The sequence below is a fragment of the Leucopleurus acutus genome, assembly GCF_964270905.1.
Source record: "Leucopleurus acutus genome assembly, chromosome: Y".
Taxonomy (NCBI): Eukaryota; Metazoa; Chordata; class Mammalia; order Artiodactyla; family Delphinidae; genus Leucopleurus; species Leucopleurus acutus.
The window spans coordinates 7,794,286-7,810,843 of NC_139164.1; the positions used below are offsets into that span (position 1 = coordinate 7,794,286).

A 16,558-nucleotide genomic window follows, 5' to 3' on the forward strand; every position below is an offset into this window, starting at 1 on the left:
TTTTAAAAGTAAGCTGGTGCAAAACGTGAATTTGGCTTGTATCTCTGTTAAGAGGACAAGTTTTCTGAAAATGTTGAACTGCCTTTGATAACAGATTTTGTTTACTTACCCTTTTTAAGAGATCTATTCTGTATTTGTCTTTGAAATCTTTTATTGTTACTTTGGCTAAGTGAATATTGTTTCACAGTGACCTATGATCCTATCTGAGGCCTCTAAACCCTTTTTATTTTTTGAGTTTTATTTATTTTTCTATACAGCGGTTCTTATTAGTTATCTATTTTATACATATTAGTGTATATAGGTCAATAAACCCTTTTTGATCTTTTTTGGACAAAACTTTCTAAATCCAATTATTTCATTTGGCTGTCTCTGGTCTTTAGTCGTGGCATGTGGGATCTTCATTGTGGCAAGTGGCTTTCTTTCTAGTTGTGGCGTTCAGGCCCCACAGTGTGCAGGCTCAGTAGTTGAGCATGTGGGCTTAGTTGCCCTGTGGCATGTGGCATCTTAGTTCTCCAACCAGGGATCGAACCCTCATACCCTGCATTGGAAGGTGGATTCTTAACCACTGGACCACCAGGGAAGTCCCTCCTAAATCCAATTCTAATGAAGTCCTTTTGAGCCCTAGCTAAATTTAGGGTGCTTCAAAGGGCTCCTGAAACATCCCAGAGATATTAAACAAATTAAGTTCATTTGGTATGTTAAATTATATGGGAAGTATTGTCAAATGAGTAACAAATCTTAAGTTATATTGTATAGTAAATGTTATTAACATAGATATTCTAAAAATTATATGGAGTTCCTAAAATTCTGATATGTTCTGGTAAAATGTTATCAGTCATAATTCTACTTATCTTAAAGTGTTGTATGTCACAGCAGTAACCAAGTTACTTTGTCAATTGCATTGCAATCAGATTTTTTTTAAGATTATTATTTATTTTATTTATTTATTTTTGGCTGCATCGGGTCTTAGTTGCGGCACACGGGACCTTCGTTGAGGCATGCAGGATCTTTCATTGTGGCTTACAGTTTTCTCTCTAGTTGTAGTGTGAGGGTTTTCTCTCTCCAGTTGTGGCGAGCAGGGGCTACTCTTCATTGAGATGCGCAGGCTTCTCATTGCAGTGGTTTCTCTTGTTGTGGAGCATGGGCTCTAGGTGTGTGGGCTTCAGTAGTTGCAGCACACAGGCTCAGTAGCTGTGGCATGTGGGCCCTAGAGCACGTGGGCTTCAGTAGTTGTGGCACTCAGGCTCAGTAGTTGTGGTTCACGGGCTCTAGAGCACAGGCTCAGTAGTTGTGGTTTATGGGCTTAGTTGCTCCGCGGCATGTGGGATCTTCCCAGACCAGGGATTGAGCCCATGTCCGCTGCATTTGCAGGTGATTCTTAACCACTGTGCTACCAGGGAAGTCCCTAAGTTTATAATTTGAATAAACAAAACCACTTTGGAGAAATACTTGGCATTATTTATTAAAGATAAACATATACTCAAAAAAGCCAGAAATCCAACTCACAGGCTTGTGCCTACTAAAAACAATGACATATGTCCCCCAAATAACATGGTGTAAAACTTGCTCATTCATAAAAGTTCCAATATGGAAATGACTCAAATGTGTTGTCAGTACTAATTAGGTACATATTTATATAATGCAACACAAATAAAGCTCTTAGACACAATGTTGAGCAAAAAAGTCAAAAATAAAAGTTTACATGCTGTATGATTCTGTTTATATAAATTTCTAAATCAGGTAAAATTAGTTTAGGCCAATAGAAGTCAGAATAGCTGTTACTTCAGAAGGTTGAGGGTGGACAATGACTGGAAAGGTATGTTTTTGAAGTACTGGTAGTGCTTGTTGGGAAAGATGATCTGCCACGGGTCTTTCACTCTTTCTCTGGGTATGCTAACAATGAGTCTATGTCATTTACCTATGCCCATTACCTAAGTCATTTCTCAGTTAGGAATCTTGAGCGATAAGGTAGCATCCCTCCACCTCCCAACACACAAATAGCAAGCTTCCTTATTAGTTAGTATAAAACTATTGGAATCCCCAAGCTCACTGTTTCTCAGCTGTGACGGAAATAGTGAAATGTGTGGCAAGAATATGTACTTCTTCACATCACTTGCGTGGGATTTAGGAAATAAGGGAAACCTGCAAACATGATAGTCATGCTGCTTGTTCTGCTGTAAGTAATAAAGTCATTGATCTTGTCCCTAGCTCCTATCTCTTACCAGGATCCACTAAATACTGCATTCTATACGAAACTTGTCCAGGTTACAGAAATGTATTTACTTAGTAAAAATTGAGCTGCGAATTTTACAGGATGCATGTACCCTTAAGTAAAAACATTTACCCGCCCCCCCCCCCAAAAGGCTCATGTCTAAGTATCAGCTATCAAAATCGTTCACAGGAGAAGGGAAGGCACGATGTAGGAGGCAAAAATAAGACCCAAAGGATTTTTATATGTAGGGTGCACTCTGATAGGGATTAGAACTTCCATTTCCCACTTACCATACCTATCTGTTGATCTTGATCAATTTACACTTTGTACATATTTTCTTTACAGAGAATCAAGGATGGTAATCTATGTCTTGAAAACTTCATAGAATAATAAGTATTAACAACATCCCCATCATTAGCACACCTGCAATTGTATAATACTTGGATGGATGCTTGCAGGTGGACCCAGAAGATGAACAAATAGTACTAATTGAATCCATCAATATATTAAAAAATATTCTACACCAAGGCTAAGTGGCAGTTATCCCAAGAAAACAATATTGTTTTAACATATAAAAATAAATTAACAAAAGATTCCACATTAATAAAGAACAAAATCTACATGGTGGGCTTCCCCGGTGGCGCAGTGGTTGAGAGTCCGCCTGCCGATGCAGGGAACACGGGTTCGTGCCCCGGTCCGGGAAGATCCCACATGCCACGGAGCGGCTGGGCCTGTGAGCCATGGCCACTGAGCCTGCGCGTCCGGAGCCCGTGCTCCGCAACGGGAGAGGCCACAACAGTAAGAGGCCCGCGTACCACAAAAAAAAAAAAAAAAAAAAAAAAAAATCTACATGGTCACGTTAACATATCTCACACGGATAACCAACAAGCGTTCATCTTACTGTCTCAAAGAGGTGGCTGGCCCCCTGGATTCTACCAAATCGACAATTTTTCCCTCCTCAGCGCCCAAGGCCCTAGGAGAAGACTGAAGGGCTCGCAAAGCTAGGAGGTAGTAAGAGGTGGTGCCCAAAACTGAGTGTCGGAGATTGCCCAAGCACGGAACAAAAGTCAGTCACAGCATTTTTTCCATTCAGGTCCATATTCTCCCTGGCATTCCGAATCTGCAAAAAAAGTGACATCGGATGTAGCATTCATACGGGTTTTTCGGCGGGGAAGAAATTCACATTGCAACAAAACCCAGCGATACAAGTGAACATGTCAGTGTGACGGCGATGGGTCACCACACGCGATTAATCTGTGTTTAATACCTTCTTCGAATTAGTTACTCCTCGGGAGTCCCAGTCTCAATACCGTACTTTTTTATTCTGGCCCGTTCTCAGTCCAGCTGTTCCCCTAAGGAGCTCCAGAACCGAAACGGGTTAGAGGAATGAGACCCATTACAGTCTGTGGAAGGGCATGCGCAACAGTTACTTCTCCGACGTGGTGTGTTTACCGTGTGGTCCCCAACCCTTCCCCAGCAGTGCAAGATCAAGGTGTCTCAGTCAGACTGATTTGCTTCCGGCTTTGGGTTGGAACTTCTTTCCAGTTCCGGCTGAGTGAGGCCATGGGGGAGGGGAAAGAGAAAAAAAGGGAGGAACAGCTGACCGGCAAGGGACTGCGCAGGAGTAGGGGGAGAGGCCGAGAGGCGGGACTTGGCGGCAGAGCGTTGCGTGGATTGGTCCTCCAGGCTCCGGGTGGCGCTGAGGCTGGTGGGAATCTGCGCCGCTGTGGTTGCCACTGGCCCGGCGGTTTTGTTTTTTTTTTTTGTTTGCCGGATCCGCCATATTGAAGACGACGAGGCCAGGCGACTGCCTGAGCTCCAACGTCGCCGTACCTCGCCCTTTAGGGGGTCTCTTGAACTCAGCTACTTCCAGCCTCACCAGGCCTTACAGGAGCTTGACCCCGTGCCGCCTCTCCCTTACGGGAGACGGCCGCCTTAGCCCCTCATTTTGGTGTTGGTGTCGGCACCTAGGACTCCGTCGCTGCTTAGAGACTAGGCCCAAGAAGGTGAAGACCCCGCTGCCGGAGGACTAAGGACGTGAAACAGGAGAATCTCACCACTTGGAGCGCCTCTAAGCTCAGAGACACGCCGGCGCGAGAAAAAAAGAGGTAAGAGGGCCACAGAATGTGGAGGAGGATGAGTGGGAATAGTGCCTTTTTCCTCACGCTGCGGTCCGGAGCCCGGCATCTGCAGTTTTTTTCCTATTTGGGATGAGCTTTGCGTCTCCGTCAGCTATTACGTTGTCTGGTTTTGGGGTAAAAGCATCTGCATTATGCAGTGAGTGGCCACGCCACCCGCACTTCCCCGGGGTCAACATAATGGATCTGTTCAGTATTTCTTCCCTTCTCCTTGCCGAGCCTGGAGGTTTTTAGGCCCCCTGTTGTCCGCCCTAACTGGGCTGGAGTGTCTCTCACGGCTGTAAAGGGTGCGGATCCTCAGCTCTAGGAACATATCCGTGTTTTGAAGTGTAAGGGAAAATGGCTGACGTCTCTGTCCCTCCGTCTCTTTTCCGACACGCTTTTATCTATGGCTGGAGGCTAACCGCTCCACTAAAGGCCCTTGCGATATAATCCTCAGAGGACCCTTGATGTATCCTCTCTCGCGCTTGCCACCAAACGCCATCACTGAGACTGAGTGATTCGGGGTAGAGCTAGGTTCCAGCTACGCCTGGCTATTAGATCTTGACGTTTGTCCATATTCCGAGATAGCCTCGGATAGCACACCAAAGTGGTGAGGGCCGAGGGTGAAAGATGTTTCAGTGAAGAACTGTTCCAAACTATGTTTTACTTTTTTGTTTTTGTCTGTTGCTATAAAAATACTAGCTTCATTCAGTTTCTTACTATTAAAACTTCATTTTTGTTAATGTCAGCTATTATGTTTCAGATATATAGTATACTTTTCGTTTTTATGAAATATTAATGTACAGTTGCAGAGCAGATAATTTCAGTTATTTTATGGAATTCTGTTAAAATGTTACTGAATATGCCACTGTGCAGTTTCTGCTACAGGTGTTTAAATATGAGGTTTTTTTAACTTAATTCAGCGAGTTTTAAATGTGGTTTAAATAGTCATGCTGTATTTTGAAAATGATATACTTTGTAACTTTTACTTAACCAGTAAACACGTTCATTCTGAGAAGCTGTATAACACTTTATACGTACTCTCGGTCTTAGAAAATAATTTGGTATGCTCTGCTTAGGAAAGATCTTTTATTGGGTCTTATCATTAGAGATTATGTCCTGAGTAAGCAGTAGTTGACAAGAAGCCTTGGTGCTTATCTTAAATTTAAAGACAAATTTTCCTTGCTCTACTAATTCGATAATTAAAGCATGTAGTTTTAGTTTAAATGTTTTAAACTTCATTGTCCCAGTATTTGGGAACTATTTGCAATTATTGATTCAGAGGGCACCTGAGAATGTGTTGTATTTCATAAATTTCAAGATAAGATTTTTAAATTATAACTTTTTCTTTCTTACCCTTTTCCCTTACAATTTTAACACAAAAGTTTAACCTATCATCTTGACATTTTAATTATTGTTACTACTTCTTGCTTGGCCCTAATAATATCTAATGTTTCTTCTGAAGTTGGAGAAAATTTCTGTAGTGACAGCCTAACAGCAAAACATTACATTTGACAATTTAAGTTCTCAAGTAATTTTTAAGACAAGGTTTTACTTTAAACCATATTAGTGGGTAGAGATGGGTTTTTTTCTTCTATGATTTTGAAATGTATTTTCAGATTTCAGTAAGATAAAGTACTTTTCATGGATAATTTTTGTTTGATGAAGTATTTCTAATGCAGCTTACTCTGTTTGAAATTGGATATTTGTAATGAAATTTCAACATTCAATTATTGTCTAGCTGGACAAATGCACACTTTCAGCTTTTTAATATTTTCACATTTGTTTCAGCATTTTAATGTGGACACCACATTTCTTTTTTTGTGTGTGTGTTAAAGGATTTGTCCTTACAAATTGGAATGACAATTGTGTCTTTTGGCCATCATGTAAGTTAATTTTTTTTTTTTAAGTTAATTTTTTAACAACTTTAGTGAGGTATATTTTTTACATACCATAAAATTTACTTCTTTAACATATACAATTAGGCATAAATTTACAGTACTGTAAAAACAACAAACCAATCCAATTTTTGAGTATTTCCATCACTCTGGTTACTACCGTTTACCTGCAGACATCCAGATCCTCAGATCCCACTCCCCGCCCCCCCCCCACCTTTAGTTTCTAGTCCCAGGCAATTTCTACTCTACTTCTTATCTCTAGAATTGCCTGTCATGGATGTTTCAGATAAATGGAATCATAAAATATGTAGTCTTTGTATCTGACTTCTTTCACTTAGATAATGTTTTTGAGGTTTATTCATATTGTAATATGCATCTATATGCTCTCGACTTAAAGTAAAGCTCTTACAAACACTAATTTTCAAGTCTTGGTATGTGAACAATACATTTTTGTGTTGGGTAGATACCTGGGAGCAAAGTTATTGTATTGTAAATTTATGTTTAACTTAAACTGAGCAATTGTTTCCAAAGAGATTGCCTCCGTTTTACTTCCTACCAGGAGTTTATGAGGTTTCCAGTTCATTTTGAGTACATTTTGACTTTCTGGATATATCCATTCTAGTGGGTATGTAGTGGTATCTTATTGTGGTTAATTTGAACTTCCCTAGTAACTAATTATATTGGACATATTCTCATGTACTTATCAGCTGTTAGCAAATCTTTGGAGAAATGTCTGTCTAGACTCTGCTCATATTTTAAATTAGTTTTTTAAAATTGTTATTTGTTTAGGTTTTATCTTTTCTGTGATACATGACTTGCAGTATTTCTCCTCATCTGTGTTTTCTCTTTTCACTTTCTGTATGGCATGTTTTGAAGTGAGTAGTTTCAAATTTTGATGAAGTTCAGTTTATTGTTTTTCTTTATTTTAAAATTAATTGCTGTGTTGGGTCTTCGTTGCTGCGTGCAGGCTTTCTCTAGTAAGAGAAAGTGAGCGGGGTGAGTGGGGGCTACTCTTCATGGCGCCACATGGGCTTCTCATTGCGGTGGCTTCTCTTGTTGTGGAGCACAGGCTCTAGGCACACAGTCTTTAGTAGTTGCAGCACGTGGGCTCTGTAGTTGTGGCTTGCGGGCTTAGTTGCTCCGGGATCTTCCAGGAGCAGGGATTGAACCCGTGTCCCCTGCATTGGCAGGAGAATTCTTAACCACTGCGCCACCAGGGAGGTCCCTTAACGTTTTTCTTTTTATCACTTTTCAGTCTAGCCAAGAAATGCTTGCTTAACTGAAGGTCATAAAGATTCAGTCAAATTTCTTTCCTTAAGGATTTTATATTTAAAGTACTTAGTCTGTAATCCGTTTTGGGTTAACTTTTGTGGACTGTGTAAGTTAGGAATCCAAATTCATCTTTTATGTGGATATCCAGTTGTTTCAGTACAGGTTGTTCAAAAGACTTTTTTTCGCCCTTGAATAGTCTTGGCACCCTTGTTGACAATTATTTGACATTCAAAGGTCTTATAAGTAAGGGCTTATTTCTGGACTGTCAGTTCTGTGCTGTTGATCTGTCTGGTGTGTATCCTCACACTAGCAATGGGTAAATTAATTTATATTCTAAATGACAGCGACAATTAAATTTTGTTTTAAATTGTGGTAAAATACACATAAAATTTGCTACCTTAACTGATTTTAACTGTGTAGTTCAGTGGTGTTAAGTACATTTACATTGTTGGGCAAGCATCGTGAGAATACCACTTTTATGTTAAATGTCATTGCATTTTTACTTTGACCTTACATTTCCCGAATCTTGATGTATTTTTCCTTATCTCAGCACTCAAGCAATAAATTTTTAGGGCTTCCCTGGTGGCGCAGTGGTTGAGAGTCCTCCTGCGGATGCAGGGGAGGTGGGTTTGTGCCCCGGTCCAGAAGATCCCACGTGCAGCGGAGCGGCTGGGCCTGTGAGCCATGGCTGCTGGGCCTGTGCACCGCAAGGGGAGAGACCACAATGATGAGAGGCCCGCGTACTGCAATCAGTCAATCAATCAATCAATCAATCAATCAATTTTTAACTTCCATGTAGTTCTTTTAGGAGCGTATTCATTACTTATGTAATGAACACATAAATATTCATTATTATTAGTCTTAACTTGAACAGAAAGTCTGATATTAGTATTTGGGAACGAGTTAATGCAGAGTTTTTTGCTCAACCCTGATAGTGCATTAAAATCACTTGTGCAGCTTTTAAAATAATGCTGATAATTATTTGTTATACTCCCCCAACCCCCTACCCCGCCCCAACTCTACCCACTTATCTAATTTGTCTAACATAAAGTCCTTAGAGTGATCTTTTAAGAGTGGGCAGTAATCACTTGTCAGTTGTTTATAAGCATGCAGCTGTAATCTTTTAGATGAATAAATAAAACCATGACTTTTTTGATAGTTTTTTAATTAATAGCGAATTTGTCTTTTGAGTTTTAGGCTCAGCTATGGTGATTCCAACCATAGTACCAATTATTGTCATAATATTCTATAATAAATCACTGGTTTATATTCTTTTTCATTTTTAAACATTGAAACTTAAGGTATCAGAGTAGACTTAGGTTTGATTAAAATTTTTTGTTTGTAATATTGTTTTAAAGATTATTAAAATATTTTGTGACTGAGGAGTAGCCACAGAGATGTGTATTGAATAAAGTTCTCCCAGCATATTACTTTTACTTTTCATTCCCAGCATATTTAGAATATTTAAATTGTGTTTATTTCTTTTTTTTTTATAAATTTCTTTCTTTATTTATTTTTGGCTGTGTTGGGTCTTCGTTTCTGTGCGAGGGCTTTCTCTAGTTGTGGCAAGCGGGGGCCAGTCTTCATCGCAGTGCGCGGGCCTCTCACTGTTGCGGCCTCTCTTGTTGAGGAGCACAGGCTTCAGATGCGCAGGTTCAGTAGTTGTGGCTCACGGGCCTATTTGCTCCGTGGCATGTGGGATCTTCCCAGACCAGGGCTCGAACCTATGTCCCCAGCATTAGCAGGCAGATTCTCAACCACTGCGCCACCAGGGAAGGCCCTGGTGTGTTTATTTCTAAAAATGTTTGAATAACATACTATTTGTAAGAGAGAAAAAATTGAGGCATTTGTCTTCCTGTCATTCACTTAAGCCATCTATAAAAGACAGGTTTGTCGTGCAATTCTGTTCCCTCAATTTAAGTGTTATATCTTACTGTTATAAAAGAAGAAAAAGAGACTGTATGAAACTTACAGCATTTTCTGTCTATTGGGGTTTGAATTTACCTATTTTTATTTTACTTTATTTTTATAAAGTGATCATTATTATATACATTTAAGGAAGATGTGAAAAATATTGTAGTTTGATGCAAAATCATATCTAAGTTTATTCTTTAAATACATGTGTGCTAGTCCTATGTTTTATCAAACGTACACATGCATTATGCACGTATTTGACAGTAAATCCTTTTTCTTACTCTGTTTTCATAGTCATTGTATAGTTATGATTTTCTACCTCAGCTCAGAATTACCTGTGGAGCTTATTGAAAATTTTAATTAGCTCCTAGGATAGATTCTAGGGGCTTCTAACTGAATAGTTCCAGGGTGGAACCTAGATATTAAGGGGGAAAAAAGAGAAACTTAATGGGTGATCATGATGTGCAGTTCCTTTTAGGGAAAGGGGAGACCTGAAGTGCTTTGAAAATTGTTATTCTGCCAGTAAGCAGCTGTATCCTCTTTTGAGTGTTTAATGTCATTAGTGGTGCTATCAAAAATCTCATCCAAACTCATAGACACATAGTGAAAAGGATAACAGTAAAGAATGTGAGGAACTGGGTTCCACTTAGAATCATGATTCAATTATGTGTTTCTTACCACTTACAGTTTCAGCTCTACTACTCTTTTTGTTTCTTAAGACTTGTTTGCTTTTACCTTCAACAAATATTTGTTGGGCATCTGCTATGTACCTGGTCCTATCCTAAAGGCTTATCGCATACTGGTGTACAAAATACAGAAAAGATTGTTTTTTTCCTCAGACATTATGTTATATGCAGTGAATGGAGGTGGGTAGGACCAGATAATTTTGCTAGCTCTGATATTCCCTCATTCTTTTATTCTGCCTCAGTAACAGTAGGGTATAAGTTGTGTTATTAAGCCAGTGGAATTTCCCTGATACTTTTCAGCTTATGTCAGTTTAAAAAAGAAGAAAAAAGAACTTAAGTCTTCTCTCATGCAGTATAAGTATCAAGTATAGTAGAGCAGGAGTCTTTTTTTATGTATTGGCTTTAGGAATACTTGATCTTGGTAAAGCTTTCAAGTTCCATTCCTCTTTTCTGTTTCTGTGCTCTATCTTGTGTCTTCATGTTATATGTGTGTTTTTCTGACCTTGTTTTAATTTTTTGTTCAGTTTTTTTTTTAAACATCTTTATTGGGGTATAATTGCTTTACAATGGTGTGTTAGTTTCTGCTTTATAACAAAGTGATGTTCAGGTTTGATTAACATCTTCCTTCAGATTCTTTCAGATTCAGATCTTAACCTGAGGTCAGGTTAAGATCCTGAGCCACTATTCCTAGCACTGGAAAGTGTCTGACATGTAGGGAGTAACTAACCATTGTTGAATAATCAGATCAGTTCACCATTGTCTACATGATTTCTCCTTTCTATTTTTGTGATTTCATTAATAGTTTTCATTACTTAGTTTAGTTTGACTTTACCTGTTAATCATTTTAAGTTGAGTAGTACAGGAAGGGAATTTTAGATTTAATAAAGCTCATTTTACAGATGGACAGAACTGTCTCAGAGAGGGGAAAGAGCTTGACAAACATAGTACGGAGTCATCCATTACCTTTTCTCTGAAGTTGCTGTCATAAACTGTCTTATCTAACAAGTTGTTGATAATTAACCTTTCTGGATCCTGATGCCTTTTTATTTGTCTTCTCACCTAATACTGAGTTATTTCATATTTGTTAATTCTCCCCCTCGTACTGGATAATGAACTTGGCAAGGTCAGGAATACTTTCCTGTATATTTTCTGCGTTTTACAGAAAACCTAGAATAATATTGTGCCTGGTAACGGACAACATTTTTACTTTATTTCCAAAACCCAGAAATACTGTGCATATTGATGCATTACTTGATGGTACCTCACAGTTTATTGTTTTTTGTAATTGATGAATCCCATGATCATTAAACATATTGGAAAACCAAATTAAAAGAAATTGCTTTACTTTGGATAATATTTGAGCTGGTAACTTGAAGATTAGATTTCATTTTCTATCACAGCAGGTGAAGTGGAATGAGACATTTTAAGAAAAGAGAATAAGGGAAGTCTCGCTTTTCTGTTTTGTATGCCAATTTCATTTCTGTTAATTGGCTACTGAACGTTGTAAGGTTTTTTTTTTTTTTTGGTAAGGTTATTGATGACCTTTTTCTTGTTTTTTTTTTTTTTTCCCTTAAGTAGCTATTATTGGGAACTTCTAATGAGTCTGGTTAGTTTTGACCATCAGAAGTTATATGGCATTAGTCCCATGTTCTGTGTAAACAGAATATGTATTTATCTCTGAGAAATTTGGTTGTTCTTTTAGTAATGCTTCAAGAACTTAGAATAGTGCTGTACGAATAACAAGTATATCATTTTTTCTATAAACATACAGAAAAATTTACCTGGAGGACTAATTAAAAATAGACAGTTGGACTCCATCCTCAGATTTCTAGATTATCTAAGTCTGGAGTGAGACCCTTGAGATTTTGCATTTCTAGTAAGTTCTCAGGTGATACTGAAGCTGCTGGTCTTAAAAGAGACCTTGAGAGCTGTTGACTTAGAGTTTATTTCCAGTGTAGCCTACCTTTTTTTTTTTAAGGGAACTTTATTTTTTATTTATTGAATTTTATTTGTTTATTTTGGTTGCGTTGGGTCTTTGTTGCTGCGTGCGGGCTTTCTCTAGTTGCAGCACGCAGGGGCTACTCTTCATTGCAGTGCATGGGCTTCTCATTGCGGTGGATTCTCTTGCTGCAGAGCACGGGCTTTAGGCATGCAGGCTTCAGTAGTTGTGGCGCACAGGCTCTAGAGCTCAGGCTCAGTCGTTGTGGTGCACAGGCTTAGTTGGTTCTCAGCATGTGAGATCTTCCTGGACCAGGGCTCGAACCCGTGTTCCCTGCACTGGCAGGTGGATTCTTTTTTTTTTGTGGTATGCGGACCTCTCACTGCTGTGCCCTCTCCTGCTGCGGAGCACGGTCTCCGGGCGTGCAGGCCCAGCGGCCATGGCTCACGGGCCCAGCCGCTCCGCGGCATGTGGGATCTTCCCGGACCGGGGCACGAACCCATGTCCCCTGCATCTGCAGGCGGACCCTCAACCACTGCGCCACCAGGGAAGTCCAGGCAGGCGGATTCTTAAGCACTGTGCCACCAGGGAAGCCCTAGCCTACCTTTCTTTCTAAGCACTTGTACACACGTGTATGTTTGTGTGCGTGTGCTTTTGTGTGTATGAAAGTTAATGTATACTGTTGACGGTGAAAAGGTTTGGAGCCCATAAAAGAGAAATAGAAGGCAAAACACCACGTACAGATATTTTATTTCCGTGATACCACCATGTAGAAGCAATCATGTTATTAGGTATTTTTTAACTTTTTTGTGTTCATTTTTTAAAAATAAATGAAAACACTGAAAAGTACAAGTTAGTACTTTGTCATTTAAAAAGTTATACATAGGATTTTTCAGGTCTTTTAATACTCCATTTTATAAGTGTATTGTGATTTATTTACTGTTTCCCTTGGTGCCCTCTTTAGACTGTCAGCGGTTTTTGTTAGGTGTATGCTGTGATGAACATTTTCATTTTGGTGAATATTTGAATATTATGTTGAATCAAAGCTTTCATTAGTTGCAGTATATTTCAGTTTAGTAAAGTTTTTTCATGTTCTTTGTCTCTACTTCCTTAAGGCTTTAGCATTTAGATATGTGCTATCTGTTCATTCTGCCTGGGAGACGTCTTCATAATCCTTGTTTCTGTGTCAGATACTGCTGCTCCTCCTCTCCTCTTCCCCCACCCCCACCCCAGCTCCCTACCATATTGCTCAGAACTCTCATCATGAATTTAATTAACATTTCCAGCGTTAAAAGCCACACACACACAACTGAAAAGTTCTCTTAATTTTTTTTTTTTTTTTGTGGTATGCGGGCCTCTCACTGTTGTGGCCTCTCCCGTTGCGGTGTGCTCCGGACGCGCAGGCTCAGCGGCCATGGCTCACGGGCACAGCCTCTCCGCGGCATGTGGGATCCCCCCGGACCGGGGCACGAACCCGTGTCCCCTGCATCGGCAGGCGAATTCTCAACCACTGCGCCACCAGGGAAGCCCTCTCCTGTCTTTACTTATTTTGACTCAGGATTTTCCATGCACACCCTAGGCTTACAGCTTTGCAACTTTGTTCAGTTCCTTTTGGGAGGATTTTCCTTTTCTTTGTTAGTGCCAGTTATTTTTCATTTTCAGTGGCTGAGGTTTATATGTAGGATGGTTCACGTAAGTAAAATCGTCTTAGGCTCTTTTAAATGAGGTTTTAAAAAACTTTCTCCTTAGTATTTTTCTGTCAGATAGTTGTTCCCAATGCAAGTTTAGTCTCTGTTTTATTTTTAATCTGTGTGCTGGGACATGAGATTCATTCATTGTGTTTGAATGTAGCACACTGTTTGTACTTGAAGTGGTTGCCCAGACCTTTATGTAAATAATTACAGATAATCGCATGTAATCCTATTCAATTGATATACTTGTTATTCATAGTATTTGTATGAATCTATTAAGCAGGATAAAAAACAGTAGATATGTTATCTGTTTTATGTAATTCAGTATCAGGGTTTACAGCAATAGATTTCAACTTTGGCTGATTTTGCCTTCTTATTAGAGAATCAGCAGTGTCGAAAAATACTTTTGGTTTTCATGATTTGGGTGGCTTCAACCAACTTGTGAGTTATTTAACCTTAAAATGAGAGACTTGGGGACTTCCCTGCTGGTCCAGTGGTTAAGACTCCACGATTCCATTGCTGGGGTCACGGGTTCCATCCTTGGTCAGGGAACTAAGATCCCACATGCTGTTAGGTGTGGTCAAAAAAGAAAAAAAGACAGAGAGAAACTTAGACTCAGTATTTGCTATTTTATCTTACTATAATTCTTTAGTTGTAGTTATTCATTTAATGCCATTGATGGTTCTGGGTCAGGGTCTCTCTAGAGATTTTACTCAGGGTGCCAGCTGTGAGTAGCAGTCTTCTATCTGAAGGCTTGACTGAGACTGGAGTATTCACATCTGTGATGACTTATTCAAAAGACTGTTGGCAGGAGGCATCAGTTCCTTGGATCGCTCTATAGTGCTGCTTCAGTGTTTTGGGGCAAGTGTTAGCTGCCTTGTTAAGAATACCTTTGTTAAGCTTTAAGAATACTAATACTGCTAAAAAATTTTTGTACCTTGCTAGGGAAAATAATATTGAGGAATTTCAGTTTTTTCTCACATGAAGAGTAGAAATATGCAGTGATTAAAGTTGGTGTAGACAATTGCAGGTAAAATTGCATGTTCTTTGTTTTTTATCACAGTAAGATAATTAGCAAAAGGAGCTTATTTTGTATGTTGGACTTAACAGGCTAGCAGTTCTCAATTTTTTTGGTTTCAAGGCTCCTTAACAGTAAAAAGTTTTGAGAATCTCATGAAGCATTAGTTTCTGTGTGTTATCTCTTGATATTTACCATGTAAATTTAAATTACAGATGAAAAATTGTTCAGTATTTCATTTGAAAACCAATTACATGGTAACAAATATAACAAAGCTATTTTCCAAGTGGAAAAATTTTTAATAAACTATTTTTTAGAGGAGTTTTAGGTTTGCAGGAAGACTACACAGAAAATAGAGTTCCTATCCATCCCCTTTTCTCTGTTGTTCACTTCTTGCTTCAGTATGATGTATTCGTTATGACTGATAAATTTGTATTGATACGTTAGTCTTAACTAAAGGCCATAGTTTTATGTTAGGGTTCATTCTTTATATTGTGCAATTCTGTTGGTTAGGACAAATGTATAATGTCATGCATTCATCATTATAGGGAAAAGTTGCAGGTCCCTAAAATGCCCTGTGCTCTACTCGTTCATCTCTTCTTCCCACTCCCTGAATACTTGGTAGCCACTCAAGTTTCTGCTGTCTCCATAGTATTACCTTTTCCAGAATGTTAAGTACTTGGAATCATACAGTATGTAGGCTTTTCAGACTGGTTATAAAGAAAACACTTTGCAACAGTATGAATCTGAGACTTCTCCATGTCTTTTTGTTGCATGATGTCATTTATTTCATCTATGAATAATACTGTATTATTTGAGTGTATTTTTGTTGTTGTTTTTGTTTACCTATCTTGGTTGCTTCCAACTTGTGGCAAATGTGAATAGAGCTGCTAGAAACTTTTGTGCGCAGGTTTTGCCCAGGTTTGGACATAAGTTTCTTGCTTTTTTTAAAAAATAAATTTATTTACATTTGGCTGCATTGGGTCTTCATTGTTACGCATGGGCTTTCTCTGTTTGCAGCGAGCAGAGGGCTACTCTTTGTTGTGATGCAGAGGCTTCTCATTGCGGTGGCTTCTCTTGTTGCGGAGCACAGGCTCTAGGTGTGTGGGCTTCAGTAGTTGTGGCACACGGTCTCAGTAGTTGTGGTATATGGGCTTAAGTTGCTCTGCAGCATGTGGGATCTTCCTGGACCAGGGCTTGAACCTGTGTCCCCTGCATTGGCAGGTGGATTCTTAACCACTGTGTCACCAGGGAAGTCCCTGGTGTTTTTTAAAAATAAATTTATTTATTTATGGCTGTGTTGGGTCTTCGTTGCTGCACGTGGGCTTTCTCTACTAGCAGAGAGCCGGGGCTACTCTCCATTGCATTGCATGGGCTTCTCATTGTGGTGGTTTCTCTTGTTGCAGAGCACAGGCTCTAGGTGCGCAGGCTTCAGCAGTTGTGGCGCACGGGCTTAGTTGCTCCACGGCATGTGGGATCTTCCAGCACCAGGGCTTGAACCTGTGTCCCCTGCATTGGCAGGTGGATTCCTAACCACTGCACCACCATGGAAGCCCTGGACATATGTTTTCGTTTGGGTAAATATCTAGGTGTATGATTGCTGGTTTGTATGGTAAACCTATTTTTAGTTTGTAAGAAACTGCTAAATTTTCTTTCAAAGTGATGGACTACCATTTTGTATTCTCACTAGCAGTGTGTGAAAGTTTTTCAATAAGGGGAATAAGGCTATCATTTTTATATTCTGGGTATGAGGACTAAAAGATTTGGTTTTTTCTGTAAATAGACTAAATAAGGGTAACAATGATTTA

General features: G+C 39.4%; 1 protein-coding gene and 1 pseudogene across 5 annotated transcripts in view; both read left to right on the forward strand.

Moving 5' to 3' along the window:
• Positions 1–4,151, forward strand: part of LOC309978843 (U2 small nuclear ribonucleoprotein auxiliary factor 35 kDa subunit-related protein 2-like) — a 92,440-nt pseudogene extending 88,289 nt beyond the window's left edge. The window contains exon 11 of the transcript in view: positions 4,003–4,151. The product of the transcript in view is annotated as a U2 small nuclear ribonucleoprotein auxiliary factor 35 kDa subunit-related protein 2-like (transcript). The remainder of the gene's footprint in view (positions 1–4,002) is intronic.
• Positions 3,361–16,558, forward strand: part of LOC309978900 (ubiquitin carboxyl-terminal hydrolase 9X-like) — a 145,825-nt gene continuing 132,627 nt past the window's right edge. For 3 of the 4 annotated variants that reach the window (XM_082865561.1, XM_082865564.1, XM_082865563.1), the window contains exon 1: positions 4,004–4,320. The gene's annotated coding sequence lies outside the window, so the exon portion shown is untranslated. Of the gene's footprint in view, positions 3,429–4,003; positions 4,321–16,558 lie in introns of those variants that run through there. The other variant, XM_082865562.1, reaches the window with a different exon arrangement.